An 18,813-nucleotide genomic window follows, 5' to 3' on the forward strand; every position below is an offset into this window, starting at 1 on the left:
GGCAAAACAATAAGTGGATGCACAATTATACACGAAAAATTGAGAAATGATTTTATGGACTCTAAATATATCCATACTCATTGTAGAAAAAAAAATTAAAGAACCATGCATTATCAGTATAATATCACATCTAAAAGAAATTGCTCTTATTTGCATTTTACACGATTCATTCTTATTATTCAATTTTGATTTCTGCTATTGTATTTACTATTGAATTAAAAGAATCACTAATATTACCTCATAAGTATTTCCTTTATCAACGCACCACCCTTTCTTCATCTAGACACTGGCAAAAGTGATAGTAAGGAGGGTTCGAAGTGCCTCACACAATTCTAGTGAAATTATCACTCCATTCTCCCATCTACACTCTCCAGCTCACTAAAATCAACTGACCAGGAATCCAGCCCAGTAAACAGACTACAAATAGAATAATACCTTTCTATGAGAAACCCTCAGGCATACCACAGCATGCCCTGTGCCCCTCAGGCATCTCAAGATACGAAATGCTCATTTCTGGACACTTTCCCAGTCGACTTGAAACATTTTTCAGTCACCTCTGGAACCTGTAGTCTGTCATCACCAAAACCCTCCACCTCCTCCTCCTCTTCTCTGCATCTTCTCCAAAGCTCCTTGCTTTAACTCAACCTGAGCTCACCTCTGAGGACTTTACTTTTCCTGCATTCTTTTCAAGCAAGAGCTATTTTTTTTTCTGCCCTATCCCACATGGTACTGGATTTCCAGGGCTTCAGATTCACATCTAGACCATTTTCCCTCTTTGTTTCCTGAAAAGAAAATGCCATCTCCTTTGAGGCTTTTGTCAATAAGTTCTAGCCCTGCACCCTTCTGTATTGACCAAGTAGACCTTAAATACTGCCTGGCCATTCTATCTGTTCTTCAATTGTCAATCTACATTCCCACTCTCCAAAAAACTTTTTAACATCGCTCCTCAAATCTCCAACACCCCTTCCCTCTCCAGACACTAAGCTGACAACCTTATTTCTTATCTCATAAGGAAATAGAAACAATCAGAAGAAATACTTATCCTTTTTCCATCGTAAAATTTACCAACCATATGGACGCATGTGCTCTGCCTTTCCTTCTGTTAAAATAGCTTACCTGTCCAGGACCCAATCTAAGGTCAACCCCTAGGCTATGCCCATCTCCTCTCACCTATTCAAGGACATCACTTTTGCAATTAACTTCTCTTTCTAAAAATACAAATTTTCCCTCCCTACAGCAATCCTATTAACAAACATACCACAATGTCTTTTTTTAAACAAATGAACAAAAAACTCTTCCTTGACCTATCATTACCCTCCACGCACTGATCTTCTTTATGATGAAACTCAGGGAAAGAGGTATTTAAATTTGTTTTCTCCAATTTTTCAGTTTGTCTTTCCTCCCCAGGCCACTCCAATCTGGTTCTGTAATCATTATTCTCAGTGAAACAATTATAAGGTCAACAGAGACCTCTATATTACCAAATTCAAGGCTCAATTCATATTTTACACATTTTCTCAACAGCATTTGACTGGTTGGTCACACCCTCCTCCTTGAAATATTTTCTTTGCCTGACTTCCTGGACTCCACTCTGACCCCTCACCTCAGCAGCTGCAGCTTCCCAGTCTCCTTTTCTGGTTTCTATTGTCTCCCTAACTTCTTTACGTTGACGTTCTCAGAGGTCGACTCTTGAACCCCTTCTTAATCTCACTCACTCCCTACTTCACTGTATTCAATGCCTCAGGCTTTATATACCATGTTGGTGAATCCTGTGTATTTTATCTCTAGTTCTGACCTCTTGCCTAAGCTCCAGATTCATATGTGTATTTCCAGGATATAGAAAATGCCCATCCAATGATTGGTCCTTAATAAATATTTGTTTTAGATATAAATCACAATACCACTAAAGTTATTTAAAGTATAATTTTTTATCATATGTAACTCTTAACATTCTCAAGTCTTTTTTTTTAATTTTTAAAATAAATTTATTTATTTATTTATGGCTATGTTGGGTCTTCGTTGCTGCATGCGGGCTTTCTCTAGTTGCAGCGAACGGGGGCTACTCTTCATTGTGGTGCACAGGCTTCTCATTGCGGTGGCTTCTCATTGCGGTGGCTTCTCTTGCTGTGGAGCATGGGCTCTAGGCACGTGGGCTTCAGTAGTTGTGGCATGCGGGCTCAGCAGTTTTCGTTCGCAGGCTCAGCAGTTTTCGTTCGCGGGCTCTAGAGCGCAGGTTCAATTGTTGTGACGCACGGGATTAGTTGCTCCACAGCATGTGGGATCTTCCTAGACCAGGGCTCGAACCCATGTCCCTTGCATTGGCAGGCGGATTCTTAACCACTGCGCCACCAGGAAGGTCTCTCTCATGTCTGTTCTTAATTGGGGAATTTATTCAGTTTCTAAACTTTGTGCAATAAATAATATTGGATTCCGATTCTCTCTACCATCCAGGTGGCCATGGACTTATTCATCTTTTTATTTTTATTACTTCATCTCCTCTTAAGCCTCAGTAGCTTTTATCTGTATGATGGGGAGGACACTACCCTTCTCCTATGGGAGGACCACAGACTAAATGAAATGATGTGGAGCACTTACTATGTGCCTGACATTGTTTTTAACACTATCTTTGTACATAAATCCTTTAACACATCCCAGATTCTTACCCTGGTATGGATATCTAGAGTCTAATTACACTGTCAATGTATATGAACATTTTCACTTCTCTCAATAGATGTTGACAAGTGGCTTTTCAGAAAGATTGTACCGATTTATACTTCTACCAATTTATGTGAGTACCTGCCGCAAGATGCTTTCACAAGAACTATTATAACTGAATATAAATTTAATTAGCAGCTTAATATAAACACACACTTCTTTTACCAGATGTAATCCTAGTTATGGTACAAACTTATCATATGACTTAAACTGACTTTGCCTCAGTTTCTCCATCTGTGAAATGGAGACAAATTTGTGGGTTGGAAAGGGAGAAATATAATTGGGCTAATCAAGAAGCATGGTGCTTTTGAAAAGATAGGATGCTCAGGGCCATGTGATTTTACCACATGATGTATTCAGAATATCCCAATCAAAATCAAGTACGCATTGAAAGAGAATTGTGAGCATAATTCGGCTGATAAACACTGCCAGGAAGGCAGCCTTGTTTCTTTTGGAGCAGCTGGCTTATCTGAATTGCTTATGCTGTACAGTAGCCTTGCAATTATGATGTGTGGGCCAATGCACTTTCTTCTTACAAAATCATCTCCATGTTCATCTGCTTAGTCATTAAGTTTTATAGTGGAAGTTGAATGCCTAATGAAATTGCAGATTTGAACTGCTTTATGGCCTCTAAGAAAATCTCATTTACCACAGAGTAGCTATGAAAAGATGTGAATGACAGATGCAAGTGTACAGCGTTATTATAAATGAAAGAGTGAAGTTAGCTCCAAGGATACGCAGAACAACAAAGCTGGTATTGTTTTTCACCATTTCCTCCTCCACTTGATCACTTCTTCCATCCTTTCATCTGTCCCTCCATTCTTCGTTCATCCGCTCAAGAGTCACTGACTAAACACCAACTGAAGTAACCAGGACATGGGCTGTTTTTACAAAGACGCTATAATATAGATGGGGAAACTGATAAAGCCACAAACACGACAAGGCAATATTAAATACACCACTTATACTAATAAACTTTTATTTGGAAGTCTTATAGGGTGTGGTGATTGTAGAGTGGGAATTCTCTCGTACAAGATTCAAAAGGGGCAAGATATGGCAGGAAATGCTTATGCGATCTGAAGTTTTGTGTGGCACTAATTAAACTTAGTGGCTTCTAAATAGGTCAGGGTAATAAATGGGTCAATAAATAGCCTGAAAGATTGATGTCCTGGGCCAGTTTACATTATTTGAGCATTAACTTTTACAGGTTCTCTTTCTGTGTGTTTGTGTGTTTGTGTGTGTGTGTGTGTATGTGTGTGTGTGTGTGTGTGTGTGTGTGTGTTTCTATCTCTAGTAAATGAAAAGACACAGATTTTTGGTTTGCGGTTACCATGAGGTTTTTCTATAGCAGTCTAAATATATACATGATTGTTTTGAGTTGCTTATCTCTTAATTTCAAGTGCATTTCTGTAAACTGGTAGGTTTGATTTTGATCCTCAAAAAACTACTAAACAGCACAATTAAACAGGTGTTTATGAGCATGTAAAAAGTCAGGAATAAAAAGGCAGACTACAAAAGCATCATGAAGGTTACATTCTGTTAGATCGAATGTTTTGATCGTTACTTGGTTTTAGGAACATCATGGGCAGTGTGCACGCTACTATATTGATTTCAACCAACCATATGACAAAGTTCTTTTGGAAAAAGGACAGATGCATGAGGGAATTCTCAGCTTGTGACATCACTACATAGACAGTGGTGATGAGGCGATCAATGTCAAGGGGAAGGAACAGCTAGTTGGTTCACAAGGCCCTCAGTCTTAGTCGATAATCTTTTACTAACAATTTGGATAAGATGAATGGTAGCACGATCATATCGAGGTTTCTCACTTGCCTCTCCAGATCCACTAACCACTGTCTTCACCTTTCTTCACATCACACCGAGCCCTGGGGAGCTGAACTTTAATGGCCTCATCAACGGGCTCCCTTGCCCTCTGGCTTCTTGTTGGTATCAATCGATGTGGGGAAGCAGCAGGACAAGAGTGGGGTTGACATGTTCATTTTCCCACCTCCCTGCCTGTGGGGTGAACCTGCGCTGGCTCTGTTCCTCTGCTAAAGACCACAGCTTCCGTCTGGGTCGGAAGACTACTCATTCAGTAGCTGATCCCCTCCCTCACCTCTACAAGCCCAGGGATGGTAATGTCCTCAGAACTCCCACTGCTAGTCCAGCAAATAATGCTATCCCTGTGGGTTCCCCTTACCCCTGCCCTCATCTTTGTAAAATGCCCCTTCATTTGACTCTTCAGATGTTTCGTTTAAGTGTGTTGACTGCTTCCTGCCAGGACCCCAGCTGATACAATTGTTCTCTGAAGCTATTGGTTCAGAAACTCTGGAGGAACCCTCAGCTTCCTCTCTTCTTAGTATCCCACATATAATTGACAAGCTCTGTCTATTCCACTCCTCCATGACATCAAATCCATTCTCTACTTTTCACGGCTTTTAGTGCACTTCTAGCTCACATGAAGCTTGATGTTAAATAATATAACACACATAGAAGCACCAGATAAATTACAAACATAACTCCAGTGTTTCTTAGAGGTACTGTTATTATAACTGCTCCAGCCCCTGAGCTCATCTCTCTTCCTTTTCCTACCTGCTCCAGTGTGTCCCATAAAGAGCCAATAGTTCTTTCTCTCTGGAAACTAAATCTAATCATATCACTTCCTTGCTCCACTGTCTTTGAGTCCCAGTTTTTTAGAAACACTGTGAACTCCTTGTCATGCATTCAGGTCCCCAACAATCTGGCTCTAGTACATACCCTTTTGGATCTTCTACTCTGTTCTATCCATGGGTCCTAAACTGCTTTGTGCCAACCTCTTTGTGCCCTCCAAAAAATGCCCTGAACTTATCCACTTCTGCATCTTTGTTGTATGATGGTTTCTTAATATCATTGTAATGTCATCAGTAATATCACTGACATAGCAGCCCCACGTTGGTGAAATTCTACCCAGCATTCATGACCTTTAATGTCAAATGCCACCTTCCCCATGATTCCTTCCCCAATCCCAGGAGGGAATAAAACTCTCCATTTTCTGTGCTCCGACCTTGTTCATGCTTGAGTCAGATGTCCATATAGCACCTTGGTATATGGTTATCTGTGTAAATACCTGTTTTCCCTGAGGCATTTCAAACTCCTTGTGAACAAAAACGATTTGACCTTTCCCATGTGTTTAATTTTCATGTCTTCAGTATCCAGCCCATATCGACTGCTAGAAAAATGCTTAGTGAATGGAATTAGGTGATGACATATGATCAGAGGTATTTCTGTCATACTGAAGTTTCAGGCGAAGCTGTAATGCCTGGTTCATATGCAGGATGACAGAAACGAGTTTCAAAATTATTTTGATAGAATAGCTACAGTGAAATTAATGAAATGAATATTAAGGGAGAAAAAGTCAGGCTTCTAAGTGCCAGTCTGGCGAGTCTTGGTTGGGCAGCAGTTAAAATTGTACTTCCGGGTTTTTTCACATGCCGCAGAAAAGATAAATGCAACCAAAATGTAAGTTTCATATCAAGTTTCAATAAATAACACAGATTTTCGGCTTCAAGATGGCGGAAGAGTAAGACGCGGAGACCACCTTCCTCCCCACAAATACATCAGAAATACATCTACATGTGGAACAACTCCTACAGAACACCTACTGAACGCTGGCAGAAGACCTCAGACTTCCCAAAAAGCAAGAAACTCCCCACGTACCTGGGTAGGGCAAAAGAAAAAAGAAAAAGCAGAGACAAAAGAATAGGGACGGGACCTGCACCAGTGGGAGGGAGGCGTGAAGGAGGAAAGGTTTCCACACACTAGGAAGGCCCTGCATGGGCAGAGACTGCGGGGAGCAGAAGGAGCCACGGAGGAGAGCGCAGCCACAGGGATGCAGAGGGCAAAGCTGAGAGATTCCCGCATGGAGGATCACTGCCGACCAGCACTCATAGCCCGAGAGGCTTGTCTGCTCAGCTGCCGGGGCGGGCGGGGGCTGGGAGCTGAGGCTCGGGCTTCGGTCGGATCACAGGGAGAGGACTGGGGTTGGCTGCATGAACACAGCCTGAAGGGGTTAGTGCACCACAGCTAGCTGGGAGAGAGTCCGGGAAAATGTCTGGAGCTGCCAAAGAGGCAAGAGACTTTTTCTCGCCTCTTTGTTTCCAGGTGCGCGAGGAGAGGGGATTCAGAGCGCCACCTAAACGAACTCCAGAGACGGGCGCGAGCCGTGGCAATCAGCACGGACCCCAGAGACGGGCATGAGACGCTAAGGCTGCTGCTGCCGCCACCAAAAAGCCTGTGTGCAAGCACACGTCACTATCCACACCTCCCCTCCGGGGAGCCTGTGCAGCCCACCACTGCCAGGGTCCTGTGATCCAGGGACAACTTCCCAGGGAGAGCACACGGCGCGCCTCGGGCTGTTGCAACGTCACACTGGCCTCTGCCGCTGCAGGCTCACCCCGCATCCGTACCCCTCCCTCCCCCCGGCCTGAGTGAGCCAGAGCCCCCGAAGCAGCTGCTCCTTTAACCCCGTTCTGTCTGAGTGAAGAACAGACGTCCTCAGGCGACCTACACGCAGAGGCGGGTCCAAATCCAAAGCTGAATCCTGGGAGCTGTGCGAACAAAGAAGAGAAAGGGAAATCTCTCCCACCAGCCTCAGGAGCAGCGGATTAAAGCTCCACAATCAACTTGATGTACCTGCATCTGTGGAATACCTGAATAGACAACAAATCATCCCAAATTGAGGAGGTGGACTTTGGGAGCAAGGGTATATATATTTTTTCCCCTTTTTCTCTTTTTGCGAGTGTGTATGTGTATGCTTCTGTATGTGATTTTGTCTGTATAGCTTTGCTTTTACCATGTGTCCTAGGGTTCTGTCTGTCCGTCTTTTTTTTGTATTTCAGTGTTTTTTTAGTATAGTTTTTAGCACTTGTTATCATTGGTGGATTTGTTTTTTGGTTTGGTTGCTCTCTCCTTTCTTTCTTTCCTTTTTTTTTATTACTTTTTAAAATATTCTTTTAATAATTATTTTTTATTTTAATAACTTTATTTTATCTTCTTCTTTCTTTCTTTTTTTTTTCTCCCTTTTATTCTGAGCCGTGTGGATGACAGGCTCTTGGTGCTATAGCCAGGCGTCAGGGCTGTGCCTCTGAGGTGGGAGAGCTTAGTTCAAGAAATTGGTCCACAAGAGACCTCCCAGCTCCACGTAATACCAAACGGCGAAAATCTCCCAGAGATCTCCATCTCAACGACAAGACCCAGCTCCACTCAATGACCAGCAAGCTACAGTGCTGGATGCCCTATGCGAAAAAACTAGCAAGACAGGAATACAACCCCATCCATTAGCAGAGAGGCTGCCTAAAATCATAATAAGGCCATAGACACCACAAAACACACCACCAGACGTGGACCTGCTCACCAGAAAGACAAGATCCAGCCTCATCCACCAGAACACAGGCACTGCTCCCCTCCACCAGGAAGCCTACACAACCCATTGAACCAACCTTAGCCACTGGGGGCAGACACCAAAAACAATGGGAACTACAGACCTGCAGCCTGCAAAAAGGAGACCACAAACACAGTACGTTAAGCAAAATGAGAAGAGAGAGAAACACACAGCAGATGAAGGAGCAAGGCAAAACCCCACCAGACGTAACAAATAAAGAGGAAATAGGCAGTCTACCTGAAAAAGAATTCAGAATAATGACAGTAAAGATGATCCAAAATCTTGGAACTATAATGGAGAAAATACAAGAAATGTTTAACAAGGACCTAGAAGAACTAAAGAGCAAACAAACAGTGATGAACAACACAATAAATGAAATTAAAAATTCTCTAGAAGGGATCAATAGCAGAATAACTGAGGCAGAAGAACGGATAAGTAACCTGGAAGATAAAATAGTGGAAATAACTACTGCAGAGCAGAATAAAGAAAAAAGAATGAAAAGAATTGAGGACAGTCTCAGAGACCTCTGGGACAATGTTAAAAGCACCAGCACTCGAATTATAGGGGTCCCAGTAGAAGAAGAGAAAAAGAAAGGGAGTGAGAAAATATTTGAAGAGATTATAGTTGAAAACTTCCCTAATATAGGAAAGGAAATAGTTAATCAAGTCCAGGAAGAACAGAGAGTCCCATGCAGGATAAATCCAAGGAGAAACACGCCAAGACACATATTAATCAAACTATCAAAAATTAAACACAAAGAAAAAATGTTAAAAGCAGAAAGGGGAAGACAACAAATAACACACAAGGGAATCCCCATAAGGTTAACAGCTAATCTTTCTGCAGAAACTCTGCAAGCCAGAAGGGAGTGGCAGGACATATTTAAAGTGATGGAGAAAAACCTACAACCAACATTACTCTACCCAGCAAGGATCTCATTCAGATTTGATGGAGAAATTAAGACTTTACAGATAAGCAAAAGATAAGAGAATTCAGCACCACCAAACCAGCTTTACAACAAATGCTAAAGGAACTTCCCTAGGCAGGAAACACAAGAGAAGGAACAGACCTACAATAACAAACCCAAAACAATTAAGAAAATGGTAACAGTAACATACATATTGATAATTACCTTAAATGTAAGGGGATTAAATGGTCCAATCAAAAGACATAGACTGGCTGAATGGATACAAAAACAAGACCCATATATATGCTGTCTACAAGAGACCCACTTCAAACCTAGGGAAACATACAGACTGAAAGTGAGGGGATGGAAAAAGATATGCTATGCAAATGGAAATCAAAAGAAAGCTGGAGTAGAAATTCTCATATCAGACAAAATAGACTTTAGAATAAAGACTATTATAAGAGACAAAGAAGGACATTACATAATGATCAAGGGATCAATCCAAGAAGAAGATATAACAATTGTAAATATTTATGTACCCAACATAGGAGCACCTCAATATATAAGGCAAATACTAACAGCAATAAAAGGGGAAATCGACAGCAACACAATCATAGTAGGGGACTTTAACACCCCACTTTCACAAATGGACAGGTCATCCAAAATGAAAATAAATACGGAAACACAAGTTTTAAATGATACATTAAACAAGATGGACGTAATTGATATTTATAGGACATTCCATCCAAAAACAACAGAATACAATTTCTTCTCAAGTGCTCATGGAACATTCTCCATTATAGATCGTATCTTGAGTCACAAATCAAGCCTTGGTAAATTTAAGAAAATTGAAATCGTATCAAGTATCTTTTCCAACCACAACGCTATGAGACTAGATATCAATTACAAGAAAAAATCTGTAAAAAGTACAAACACATGGAGGCTAAACAATACACTACTTAATAACCAAGAGATTGCTGATGAAATCAAAGAGGAAATCAGAAAACACCTAGAAACAAATGACAATGAAAACATGACGACCCAAACCTGTGGGATGCAGCAAAACCAGTTCTAAGAGGGAAGTTTATAGCAATACAATCCTACCTTAAGAAACAAGAGGGCTTCCCTGGTGGCGCAGTGGTTGAGAATCTGCCTGCCAATGCAGGAGACACGGGTTTGAGCCCTGGTCTGGGAAGATCCCACATGCCGCGGAGCAACTGAGCCTGTGAGCCACAACTCCTGAGCCTGCGCGTCTGGAGCCTGTGCTCAGCAACAGGAGAGGCCGTGACAGTGAGAGGCCCGCGCACTGCGATGAAGAGTGGCCCCCACTCGTCTCAACTAGAGAAAGCCCTTGCACAGAAACGAAGACCCAACACAGCCAAAAAATAAATATAAATTAATTAATTAATTAAAAAAATAAAAAGAAACAAGAAACATCTCAAATAAACAACATAACCTTACACCTAAAGCAATTAGAGAAAGAACAAAAAAACCCCCAAAGTTAGCAGAAGGAAAGAAATAATAATGATCAGATCAGAAATAAATGAACAAGAAACGAAGGAAACGATAGCAAAGATCCATAAAACTAACAGCTGGTTCTTTGAGAAGATAAACAAAATTGATAAACCATTAGCCAGACTCATCAAGAAAAATAGGGAGAAGACTCAAATCAATAGAATTAGGAATGAAAAAGGAGAAGTAACAACTGACACTGCAGAAATACAAAGGATCATGAGAGATTACTACAAGCAACACTCTGACAATAAAATGGACAACCTGGAAGAAATGGACACATTCTTAGAAATGCACAACCTTCCAAGACTGAACCAGGAAGAAATAGAAAATATGAACAGACCAATCACAAGCACTGAAATAGAAACTGTGATTAAAATTCTTCCAACAAACAAAAGCCCAGGACGAGATGGCTTCACAGGCGAATTCTATCAAACATTTAGAGAAGAGCCAACACCTATCCTTCTCAAACTCTTCCAAAATATAGCAGAGGGAGGAACACTCCCAAACTCATTCTACGAGGCCAGCATCACCCTGATACCAAAACCAGACAAAGATGTCACAAAGAAAGAAAACTACAGGCCAATATCACTGATGAACATAGATGCAAAAATCCTCAACAAAATACTAGTACACAGAATCTAACAGCACATTCAAAGAATCATACACCATGATCAAGTGGGGTTTATCCCAGAAATGCAAGGATTCTTCAATATACGCAAATCAATCAATGTGATACATCATATTAACAAGTTGAAGGAGAAAAACCATATGATCATCTCAATCTATGCAGAGAAAGCTTTCAACAAAATTCAACACCCATTTATGGTAAAAACCCTCCAGAAGGTAGGCATAGAGGGAACTTCCCTCAACATAATAAGGGCCATATATGACAAACCCACGGCCAACATCGTCCTCAATGGTGAAAAACTAAAACCCTTTCCACTAAGATCAGGAACAAGACAAGGTTGCCCATTCTCACCACTATTATTCAACATAGTTTTGGAAGTTTTAGCCACAGCAATCAGAGAAGAAAAAGACATAAAAGGAAACCAAATTGGAAAAGAAGAAGTAAAGCTGTCACTGTTTGCAGATGACATGATACTATACATAGAGAATCCTAAAGATGCTACCAGAAAACTACTAGAGCTAATCAATGAATTTGGTAAAGTAGCAGGATACAAAATTAATGCACAGAGATCTCTTGCATTCCTATACACTAATGATGAAAAATCTGAAAGTGAAATTAAGAAAACATTCCCATTTACCACGGCAACAAAACGAATAAAATATCTAGGAATAAGCCTACCTAAGGAGCCAAAATACCTGTATGCAGAAAATTATAAGACACTGATGAAAGAAATTAAAGATGATACAAATAGATGGAGAGATATACCATGTTCCTGCATTGGAAGAATCAACATTGTGAAAATGACTATACTACCCAAAGCAATCTACAGATTCAATGCAATCCCTATCAAACTACCACTTGCATTTTTCACAGAACTAGAAGAAAAAATTTCACAATTTGTATGGAAACACAAAAGACCCCGAATAGCCAAAGCCATCGTGAGAAACAAAAACGGAGCTGGAGGAATCAGGCTCCCTGACTTCAGACTATACTACAAAGCCCAGAGATAAACCCACGCACATATGGTCACCTTATCTTTGATAAAGGAGGCAAGAATATACAGTGGAGAAAAGACAGCCTCTTCAATAAATGGTGCTGGGAAAACTGGACAGCTACATGTAAAAGAATGAAATTAAAACACTCCCTAACACCATACGCAAAAATAAACTCCAAATGGATTAAAGACCTAAATGTAAGGCCAGACACTATCAAACTCTTAGAGGAAAACATAGGCAGAACACTCCATGACATAAATCACAGCAAGATCCTTTTTGACCCACTTCCTAGAGAAATGGAAATAAAAACAAAAGTTAACAAATTGGACCTAATGTAACTTAAAAGCTTTTGCACAGCAAAGGAAACCATAAACAAGACGAAAAGACAGCCCTCAGAATGGGAGAATATATTTGCAAATGAAGCAACTGACAAAGGACTAATCTCCAAAATTTACAAGCAGCTCATGCAGCTCAATATCAAAAAAACAAACAACCCAATCCAATAATGGGCAGAAGACCTAAACAGACATTTCTCCCAGAAGATAAACAGGTGTTTGGTTTTAGGTTTTTAAAGACTAAAAGATTAGTGAAAGTCTGTTAGTAAGAGTACTCAGAAATTAACCAGAAGACTTGGCCAGGAAGGAAGGAGACACTGAAAATAAAGCCAGTCACCCCCTAACATGTGAGGCTAAATATCGCTTATATGTGGAAGCTTAAAAAAAAAAAGGAAACAAATGAACTTATATCCGAAACAAAAGTAGACTCACAGACATAGAAAACAAATTTATGGTTACCGAAGGGGAAAGCAGGGTAGGGATAAATTAGGAGTTTGGGATTAGCGGATACAAATTAATATCTATAAAATAGATAACCAACAAGGACCTACTATATAGCACAAGGAACTGTACTCAATATTTTGTAATTGTGTATAATGGGAAAGAATCTGAAAAAAATAGTTATATATGTATGTATAATGGAATTACTTTACTGTACACCTGAAACTAACACGACATTTTAAATCAACTATACTTCAATTAAAAAAAAATTAAAACAAGTGGATAGAAGTTGTAGGTAGACAGAGTTTCGCTGCACATAATAAAGAGCATATTTACAATCATAACTGTCAATCTGTTATGAAATTCTAAACTCCTTGCTTCTAGAATTAAGTAGGAGCTGAAAAGTCCTGTGTCAGTGATGGAGAAGAAGGAATTTCCACACTGATAAGAAAGAAGGGACAAACCACTTTCGAAAGCCATTCTCTGATTCATCTGCCACACACACAACTTTCACTGCCAGTTCCTGTTTTACAAAACAATACCTGGCTCCATGTTTTCCACTGTGTCCATTAAAAACTCCTCTGCCTGGTTCTCAATGGCTCTCGTGGTCACATGTACAGAGTGAATCGCTTTTCCCACAAATTCACAATATGTATCTTTAAAAGTAAAATGATCTGTCTCCTGACTCAGCAACACACCAAGGTTTCAGAGTTAGTACTGGTAACATGACAATAAGCCCTTTGAGGCTTGCTTTTCTAAACGTAATATTCATCAGCTTTGCCTTATTGTAACTACACTATAATGGGCAACATTTTGTGCGAAAATTGGGGACTTTCCATCTCCTATGCCCTCCCCACTGTATCTTTTTACATGGGGTCAACATCATTCATCATTTGTCTAACAAATATTTATTGTTCTATAAAGGCACCATGCTAAAGGATTGGGGTCTAAAAATAAACCATGATTCCATTTCTCATCGTGCTTAGATAGAGTGGAAAAGACACACAGGAAAGTAAGTCCTTACAATCCAACATAAATGCTGGAGCAGAGCACAGAGAGGGTAACATGCCTGAGGTCCAGGGGAGCTGAGAAGGGAAGGGAAGGGGTCACCAATGATAGAAAAGGCAAAGTCAGTTTGGAGACAAGAATAGAAGCACAGCAGAGGCAGGAAGGGAAAGATGTTCCCCCCTGAGAAAACCAGAACTCCTTCACAGACCTAAAAGCACAGAATTCAATGAGGTCTACAAGGAATTTTGAACAGCTCCAGCTCTGTTGAAGGAGGTAATAGAAGAGGCTGAGAGGGAACAGGGTTTAAATCTCAGTGTCCTGCATGCTGTGATAAGGAGGTCAGACTTTATCTGAATCCTCCTTTGCCATACAAGGAACAGGACTCATTCAGAGGAAGAGGAATCTGTGACATGGATTTTTAAGAAAACTTTTTTTTACTTGAAATTATGGTTTTAGATGGGGAAGGGGAGGCATGGCTCAGGATGGAGCCCAGATATTCTGAATCCCAAGAGGTCAACACCTGGTTCAACATAGCTGTCCTTCTAGCCCCTGTGGCAAAGTCGCACTCCCAGGGGGCATGCAACATCTTCTATTTCAAGTCCAAAGGGACTTGATTCAGAGAGGCCACATGAGGAGAAAAATCATTCTGGACAAGGACACTCAAGGGACGCATTGCTGCAAATTTCACCCACTGGAACAGATTCTGGAGCAGTGGGGTGGAGCTGTCTGCGAGGCAGGAAGTTCGGAGCATTATTGCTGAGGCCGTGTGCGGACACAGCTGTGCATACTTGTATTGCCAGCAAAGCAGTGACAAAGCCAACAGTCTTCTCGACGCTGGAGAATGATCCCTGATTGCTTGGGGAATAGAGATAGAAAAACACGTGGCAGATATTTTAGGTCCTTGGCCTTTGAGGAATTATCTTGAGTTCTCGGTTAGGTTATTCTTGGGAAATGCTAACCTCGCATTGCATGGTCTGAATATGCCTGTCACTTAGGAAGATTGTGGTGGGGGGGGGGGTGGTGCAGGGACGGGCAGAAGATCTGGATCCAAAGATTGGTCCTGGAAAGCAGCTCCTCAGCTTTTCATGCCTCTCTTTCTCTTTTTCCTCCCTTCCCCCAACTTTTTCTTTCTAGCATCAAACGTAGCAGAAGGTGAGAAAGGAGAAAGGTGCATTCCTTTATATGATAAGCTTCAAGGAAGTGAGTCAGATTTTTTGGAGCCTAATTTCATTCTGGATGGTGCTCTGTGCTTCAAACAGTAAAGAGTAGAACCCTATTCTTCCATGTGCTATTTGCATCTCCTTGGGGTCTGAGAGACAATGGGATCAATCCTTACACGGCCTGCCCAGTTCTGCAAAGCTGGCCTAAGAGATGAGCCCCAGGGATTTCCAGGCCCCCCAAGAGAATCTGAGAGCTGGTGCCTGATATCTGCACACAGAGTTCTTCCAAACGATAATTACCACATACATTTTCATTAGAATATTTTCATCTGTCCATGTTCTAGCCCTTCTCTCCTTGATTGCTCAGATATCTCTGAATCACTTCAGGGTCCTTATTTATAAGGCTTCCCCCACCATCAATGATATTTACCAGGCAAACAGTCATTGACACATTCAGAAGAGTTAAGTGCTGCTGTGTTATTTCTTCACCCACCCAAGCTCTCCACTTTCCCCTCCATGTCCGCCCTTTTCAGTTTGAAGAGCATTCCCCTTCACAGTGTTGCCATAAGGAGTTAGAAACAAAATAAGAGATAGAGATTTCTGTTTTCTCTTCATTGGCTCCAAACCTCTGGCCTATCACTTGCACTAGACTGTAAGCCACCTAGAGGCAGGCAGGGAAAGTGACCTCATCTTACGGTCCCACACTGTACCTGGAGCTTCCTGTGAGCCTGGTAAATGTTCTACTGAACAGAAGCAGGTCTTCTGTCTCCCCATGTGGCAAACACATCCTGGGTGACCCCGAGTAAGTCACATCCTTGTGGAATCCCATCTCCTGAGAGTGGGTAGAAACTGTGACCGACTTCTGACCAATAGAATAGGGCAAAAGTGATGGGATGTCACTCATGTGATTGTGTCACTTCATATGGCAAACACAGGGACTTTTCAGATGCAGCTAAGGTCCCTAATCAGTTGACTTTAAGTTAATCAAAAGAAAGATTACCCAGGATGGACCTGACCTAATCCATGGAGTCCTTTATAAGAGGGTTTATAAGAGGGTCTTCCCTGAGCTCAGAGACTCAAAGCAGCAGAACCTCTCTCTCTCTCTCTCTCTCTTTCTCTCTCTCTCTGGCCCTGAAAAAGCAAACCATCATGAGGTCCACAAATGCAAGGAAATGGACACTGCCAACAACCACATGAGTTTCAAAGAGGACCCCAGCCTCAGATGAGATCACAGCCCAGCCAACATCTTGATTGCAGCTTTGAGAGACCCTGAGTGGAGAGCCCAGCTAAGCTGTGCCAAAACTGCTAACATGGAAACTGTGAGACAAAAAATGAGGGTTTGAAGTACATTTTTGTATAATCATAGAAAACGCATACAATGAACATAAATAAAATTGCCCTTTGTGGTTGTTATTGGACTTCTTTGCAAACCTTAACTCTTTTTGGTACAGATTCTTCCTGACATAATTTTTAGGAAGTTCTGTCTTTGGTTATTTTGCTTCCTTTTTCCTATTATACATATGATTTTTAAAATTGTGTTCATTGGGACACTCCCTGGATCACCAGGTCAGGTGGGTTCTTTAGAACCCAGGCCTGCTTTTTCCTTGCTGAAATAAAAAACAGTGACACAAGCAGAATTTCATCTTTGAAAGATGACTCTCTTCAGCTCTCTTCTCCCTCAGGAGTTTTGTGGCACAGATTCAAGGAGCCTTTGAAACTTCGAAAAACGTATCACACAGGGTTGTTGTGAAGACAAACCAAAATATAGAGCATTAGAATGCCCGTTATCACTTTACTGAGTTTAACATTTTATGAAGCTCCTTTGCAAATATAATTAGAGCCTCTAAATGATCCCATGAAATGGGAAGATAAAGTATCCTGGGTTGTTTCTGGAGAGGTCCTTGATTTATAGATGAAGAAACTGAACCCTTATGGGTTAAGGATGTTTTCCAAGGTCGCACAGCTAGTAAGTAACAGAGGTAGATGAACTCAAGAGTGTCAACCCCAAATATCATCTTCTTTACACTCCCTTGCAGACTCTAGCAAGTGTTTCTTATACCACATGCTCAAAGTCAAAGTGGACCCTCTGATCACCTGCCTGGTGTGCTTGGTGTTGCAGAATCTGAGACATCACTTCAGACCCCAGGGATATCTGGGAGGTGGAAACCAGCAATGTGCATTTTAACAAACTGCCTCTTCTCACCTCCTAAAGATGGAGTCTCACTGCTCTAAGATAATGGCCACGTTTCCTTAGGTTTCCATCTTATCCTTCTCCGTCACAAGTCAGTTCCTTCTTGGGATCAAAATTAGGCCCAAAGTTGCCCTGTCTTCACTGTCTCCTCCACCTGTTGGGGGATGTGACTCTCAGGAAGCTGGGCTGGTGACAAGGTCATCTATGACCAGGAAGTCTTTAGCAGATGCCCGGGTGATGGAGGCTCTTTAACACTCTGCTATCACCTCCAAAACAATGTAGAAATTCATATAAGAACTGCAACTCCCTCTGTTCTTCTTGCTTCAGAACATGGTGATGCAGTAAAGAATTTTCTTCTAGTAAGGACTTAGAGAAAGGTGAGCTGGGGGGAGGCGGATGCCAAAGCACATATACATCTCCTAAACTTTGCCCCATAAGTATGACCAGACCACACAGGGATGAGGGAAGATGTTCATCAGTTTGGTTTAGTGATGGGTCAATGAATCTAGAGTCAAAGGTGTGGGTTTGAATGTCAGCTGCTGTTTACCAGCCAATCATTTTATGTTCCTTTTTGCAGCCTTATTTTCTCCATCTTTCACATATGGAAAACTAGAATTGGCCTGATTTACCTCATGGGAGTGACGTGAGGAAAAACTAAGTAAAATGAAATAATGTGGGTCCTATATAAAAGTGAAATGCCATCCACATGTGATAGGGACATGGCTATTTTTTCCAGGACTGTATAGGGAAACCTGGCACAGCTCAGACATAAACAAGCTACTGGACAATCATTTTCTGCTCCTGGATTGACTGACTGAAATATGTTACCATGGAAGTATGAAAAAATTACTCAGGGAGATTCCTTGCTTGGGGTTAGTCCTGAAGAGTGAAAGCCTAAGAGAATATTCTATAGTCCAGAGACAACTGCATGGGGAAACGGGTTGCAGGAGCCCACAGGTGCTCTGCCCTTGAGTAAGAGTGTGGCTTTAGAAAGACAGAGGGAGTGCTGTGTTCATGGCCTCAGGAAGAAAGCTCAGAGGGGCAGGGAAGGAGGGAGACAGGGGATGCTAGAATCCTGGGGAACAGGATGCCATAGGGAGCATGTTCATTCCTTCACTCGTCGACTCATTCACTCACTTATTCACTCAACAAACATTTACTGAACAATTCCCATGTGCCAGGAATCATGCGAGGTGCTAAGGATATAATGATGAAAACGTGGTTTCTAGTCTCAAGGAAATTTCTGCTGTAAGGAGACAAATTAATCTCACATATTTAGTATAGAACATGGTAGGTGCTGGGATAGAAATACATACAGAGAGCTAACAAGGCAAGAAGGAGGGTCCCTTAACTCAGTTTGGGAAACAAACAATGTTTCTCAGAGGAAGTGATACTTAAGAAGAATCTTGAAGGGCAAGTAAGAATTACCTAGGGAAGGAAGTGTGTAAAAGTGAACTAGGAAGAAGGCACAAAGAAAAGTGCAACACAGAATGAGAGATGAA

The sequence above is a fragment of the Balaenoptera acutorostrata genome, chromosome 13, assembly GCF_949987535.1.
Source record: "Balaenoptera acutorostrata chromosome 13, mBalAcu1.1, whole genome shotgun sequence".
Taxonomy (NCBI): Eukaryota; Metazoa; Chordata; class Mammalia; order Artiodactyla; family Balaenopteridae; genus Balaenoptera; species Balaenoptera acutorostrata.